Raw genomic sequence first — 6,000 nt, forward strand, 5'->3', positions numbered from 1 at the left:
GCTAAAGTCCTTACTTGTGGAAATTCCTGGACTCTAGTATTAAAGAGATGCAGGCTGAAGAGCATCTTACCCAAAATCATTGGTTTCTCTCCATCAATTTTTTATGTCAACAGCTTATTATTAAAGAGTAAGTTTTGCCTGGATCCTGACACAGGTAGTAGGCATCTTTTGATCCTGAGGGATCATGGGTTTGCGCCCCAGTTGGACTGATTCGAGCAGCGTCTTCTGTGGCTGTGCAATCCAATCCAGGAGCGGCAGTAGGCAGATGTCACTCTGGTATCACAGGCATGGATCTTCCTGAGGGCTCTCCTGTCTTCCGCTTCCTTCACCAAGGTAGTTTCTCACATAGCAAGAGCTTCCTTCACTCCCTGTTCCCAGGCATGCCTGTCTGAGGCGAGCGAAAGCCAGGTGTTCACACTGCTAGAGAGCGTGCCGAGGTCACGCTTGCACGTGTTCTTGTCGTGCAATTTAGGTTGCCCTTTCGGCCTCTTTCCAGACACCAGTTCGCCAAAGAGGAGGTTCTTCGGTATTTGGCCATCCGTCATGCGTGAAGCATGGCCCAGCCACTGCATACGCCTCTGTTTGAGAAGGGTGAACGGTGCCTGCCCTCTCAAGCACTGCACTGCTGGGGACCTTATCCTGCCATGAGATACCGAGTATGTGCCTAAGGCAGCACGTGTGGAATGTGTTGAGCCGCTGCTCTTGTTTTGAGCGCAGAGTCCATGTTTCACTGGCGTACAGCAGTGTGCTCAAAACACAGGCACACACTCCCTCAAAAAACCTTCAAAATGCATTTTGTTTTCTAGCGTGGAGGTTACTTTGTGTGAAGTGTTTAGATACAGTTTTTCTGGTTTGCTTTACAATTGTTGATAGGAAACCACATCACTTCAATCCCTTGTACAGAAGCAGTCATACTGTGGGAGTTGTTATTTTTTGTGACTCTCTCTTGTAACTGAAGGATAGACTGATTCTATTTACATGCAGTCTTATCCTGCATTCTGGCTCTAGCACTATTTCAGCTAACTGATTTGCTCTTTTATATGATTTATGTGCATAAGTGATTTAGCTACTGAAAAGATTTTTTTGTTACATGCAAGTTTAATAAAGTTCGCTGTTACAAAACTTTATGATATTGTTCACTATAGAATTTTGTTGAACAAAGAATCTTTGGTTGAATAAGCAACCCCACCTAAACAAAACAAACACCAAAAATTGTGGGGGAGTGGGTGTGTGTCTAAGAAATCTCACTGCTACCAGTTCCCTGATGCTAAGTCCTGTGTTCTCAATTCTGTATTTCCCTAACCTGGTGGTGCTTTTGCCATCCGTAAATTATAGGTTAATCATATGCTTCCTTATGCAGTGTGGGCAATGTCAGTTCTGTCATGTAACTGTCACATAAAAAGCTATTCTACTTTGCATTCAGTGTCCCCCAGCACAAAGGTAAAACATAGCACAGTACAAAAGACAGGAGGAGGAAGCCATCAAAAGCTTGGTTAGCAGGCAAACCACAAGACTATCTTTTGATTTGTTTAACACTCTGACAAGGAATGTTGCAGCAGGCAGCCTGCAAATTCATTTATAGTAAGAAGTACCATTTGTTCGTAACTGGGGCCAGGATGGGATACCACCAGAGGAGAGCAAGTGTGCCACAGATACTCTCCTGGAACCCCTACATGAGCTACTGTGCCTGTGCTGGACAGAGGGAGAGGTTCCACAGGATATGCGCAATGCTAACATTGTAACCTTGTATAAGAACAAAGGAGACAGAAGCGACTGCAACAGTTACTGTGGCATCTCCCTCCTAAGCATCACTGGTAAACTGTTTGCTTGTGTCATCCGCGGCAGACTCCAGAAAATTGCTGAGAGGGTGTATCCCGAATCACAGTGCGGATTCCGTGCAGAGAGATCTACCGTTCACATGGTCTTCTCTCTGAGACAGCTGCAGGAGAAATGCAGAGAGCAGAGGAAGCCACTCTATATTGCCTTCATTGACCTGACCAAGGCCTTCGACTTGGTCAGCCAGGATGGACTGTTCAAACTGCTCCACGAGATAGGCTGTTCACCACGATTACTCAAGATGATCCAGTCTTTCCACGAAGACATGAGAGGAACCATCCAATATGGCAGCACATTATCGGATGTTTTCAGCATCAGGAGCGGCGTCAAAGAAGGATGCGTCCTTGCTCCAACCTTGTTCAGGACCTTCTTCGCGCTCCTCCTGAAGCACACCTTTGGATCTTCAACAGAGGGCATCTTTTTGCACACAAGGTCTGATGGGAAACTGTTTAATCTTGCAAGGCTGAAAGCTAAATCCAAGGTGTGGGAAGTCCTCATCAGAGATTTGCTGTTCGCAGATGACGCTGCTGTAGTGTCACACACAGAAGACCGGCTTCAGAAACTGCTGGATCGGTTCTCCAAAGCATGCAAGGACTTCAGGCTTTCCATCAGCCTAAAGAAGACAAATGTACTTGCTCAGGATGTTGCTGACCCTCCACCAATCAGCACTGACAACTATTCGTTAGAGGTCGTCCACGAGTTTGCTTACCTCAGGTCCACCATCCCTGACACCCTGTCATTGGAGTCTGAGCTAAATAGGAGGATCGGAAAAGCAGCTACAACTCTGTCCAGACTCAGCGAGAGAGTGTGGAATAACATCAACCTGTACACTCACACCAAAATGCAAGTCTACAGAGCCTGCATCCTTAGCACCCTCCTTTATGGCAGCGAGTCTTGGACCCTGTACGCCCACCAGGAAAAGAGGATGAACATCTTCCACTTGTGCTGCCTCAGGTGCATCCTTGGAATATCATGGAAGGACAGAGTGTCCAACACTGCCATCCTTGAGCAAGCTGGAATCCCAACTACGCACACCCTCCTTAGGCAGTGGCGGCTCCGCTGGCTTGGCCACGTCCACAGGATGAATGATGGAAGGATCCCAAAAGACATCCTGTATGGTGAGGTAGCCTCTGGCAAAAGACCTCCCGGACGCCCCCAGTTGCAAGAGGGACCTCAGGAAGGTAGACATCGAGCCAGACAGCTGGGAGGAGCTGGCAGATGATCGCAGCGGATGGAGGCAGGAATTACACAAGGGCCTTCAGAAGGGTGAGATGAGGATCAGACAGCTAGCAGAAGAGAAGCGAACCCACAGAAAGCACAGTAAGGACCTGCCAGACACCCATTACACATGCAACAGATGCAGCAAGGACTGTCACTCTTGTGTGGGCCTTCACAGTCGCAGTCAATGCTGCAAATGATGATCCAAATGGAACTATGAAGGGCGCGATCCATAGTCTACGAAGACTGAAGGATGCTACTACTATGAATAACTTTATATGACTCTCACTCCCCAGGAAAGGACACTCTGGGTACACTAGGCCAAGTATGTTGACTGCAGATACACAATTCTAGCTACAGCAATTGCAAAGCCAGAATTGATCTATCTGCACTTGGTTAAATTGGCCATCCCTACCGAACAAGGTCAACAGGAGAGTTTCTCCCATCAACCACTCTCACTCCTTGCATCTCACAAGAAGGTACAGGGGTTGGCGCCAATCTCTGAGAAGTTGATTGTATGTGCCCCTACCAGATGTGCAAAGTTGAACCCTAGAAGATTGACCCTAAGCAGGTCAATCTTCCAGGCTTGTGTAAATGTAGCCTTTGAGGAGAATACACAACTCTCCCAGTACTCTAAGAGTTCACATTTAGGAATATGATTTTATTGGAAGTTATCTTACTACAAAAGCTTCTTTCCACCCAAGTCAAAGCTTGGAGCCCCGTTACCATTCCCCGCAATCAAAGGAGACAAAGAACAAGTGGAGTGTTACCTATTTGACTTCTGAGAAGTGTCTATTCCAGAAGAGTTCAGCTTCAAGTTATGAATATGAACTGCAATGTTCCTTCTAATTTTTTTCCATCTGTGGGAAAAATATGTTTTGTAACGTGCACCTAGGTATGTGTGGACACGCACCACCAATAGAAACACATGCTTCCCACTATGGGCACTCTGCTAATCAGCTGGATGGCACCTGAATCTCTCCTTGGCGGCTGTCCACTTACAGGCACACTCCTGCTGGAAAGAGGACTTTCTAGGAAATTGGTTTCTGGAAACACCAGCTTTATTTTATAAGTCTTCATGGGGCTAGAAGAAGCTTTTGTGTGAAGGTGCTTTATAGCCATGTAATCACAGCAAGGAAAATTCAAAGAAAGCTAAGTAAACTGGTAACTGACTATAGATAAGCCACCTCAGGGCACTGCTTACAAATTTTGTTACAGTTATAACCTACGAGGCTATTGACACAAACACCAAAACAGCAGCTATGATGGAATCTCATTTCACTTTCTGAATACTTTGCAGGACAGACAGGAAGAGGTAAAATATGTCAGAATCTAAATCTATGCCCATGAGCTACGTTTTTTCAGTAACACAATGATTTTATCTTCCAACAATGATAGCAGAAGTTACTACTTGCAAATAAAGAGTGCCTAGGACTACAGCAGTTCCTCGAGTTACATGAAGATTGCATTTCCATGCACCTTTGCACAACTTGAATTTTGCGTAAGTGGCAAGGGCGGGGGCGCCTTCTTCCCCCGGTGCAACACAGGTTCTGCAGCCAGGGAAGCAGCAGGAGCACCTGGAGCTCCTTTTGAAAGGTAAGTCCTGGGATTGGGGGAGGGGGGTAGTTGGGGCGGGTTAAGCCTGATGGTGGGTAGGGGCTGTGGGAAGGGGGCAGGGAGAGTTAAGCCTGGGGTGGGCTAGGGCTGAAGGTGGGGGTGGGCAGGGGAGAGCACCAGGGCCACACAGAGTGGGGGTGAACCAGGGCCACCCGTGGCTGGGGCAGGGGGCAGGATTTTGAATTGTACTTAGCTCGTGTTAATACGGGTTATGTGCAACTCGAAATCACACATTTCGAGGGATTACTGGACTGGTGCGGAAAAATCCGAACACCACAATAAAGTCAGAGATAATATTACATAGTGGGATGCATCACGCCAGGACACTGACAGATGATAAATGGAGAGAGCTAACAAAGATAGAAAGAGAAAAATTCAATGAGGTTTGAGATAGTATGCCTGAGGAAAAATCCAGAACACAGATATTCATTAGGCAAAACACTTTCTTAAAAGCTGGAATGTCAAATAAAGGCATAAGGTGATAGAGGATAATAAGATTAGATGGGAGCTTGCGCAGTGAGACATACTGGGCCAGCAGAAAGCAACGTAATTTGACAAAACTCTCATAGGGCACTGGCAAGTCTGCACATACAGTAGATGAGTTTGCAAACATAATTACCAAGAAGCATCTGATAAACTGAAAGGAACATCAGTTTGCAGGGCCAGACAGACCAGTTAATACGGACAAGTATTCATAGCTATGCTAAAAGGAGGTTTGACATATGAAAGGGGTGGCTATAGAATAACTGCTAGAAGTAGTGAACAGTAATCTATAAGACAAGGAGGGAAAGGAATTAGTTTAGAGTGGTCTGAAGAGAAATAAAAATTGGATTAAACTGGAAACAAAAGTAATATGAAAACCAAGTAGCAAAAAAACCCAAACCAAAACCAAAACCAAGCACAGATCCCTTACAAGATACAGAACTGATTTGAAATTATTAAATGGAATGTCTGTCTGTCCCCCAAGGACTCCCCCACCACACCAAAGCCCCAGCAGCCTGACTTTTAACTACAGTTTTGGGAGCTCCCAAGCACCCAGAATAAGCTCCCTAGGCTACCCATCAGACAGGATGTTGAGAAGTCAGCAGCCAATAGGGTAACTTATCTGTATAGGAAGCCAGGGATTCCAAGAAGCATACTTCATTTGGAAACATCTGAAACATTCCTGCTTTGGAAGTTTTTCTATAGAACTTGCATTCCATTTCTGGCTAGCTGTAACAAGTAGCCTAACTTTGAGTGGTTCAAGCAACACGTCTGAACATGATACACTATAAAGAAACAATCCCACATTAGGCTTTTTAAAATAGAAACAATGTAATAGGTTTCTTC

This window comes from Carettochelys insculpta, chromosome 13 (assembly GCF_033958435.1).
Source record: "Carettochelys insculpta isolate YL-2023 chromosome 13, ASM3395843v1, whole genome shotgun sequence".
Lineage (NCBI taxonomy): Eukaryota > Metazoa > Chordata > Testudines > Carettochelyidae > Carettochelys > Carettochelys insculpta.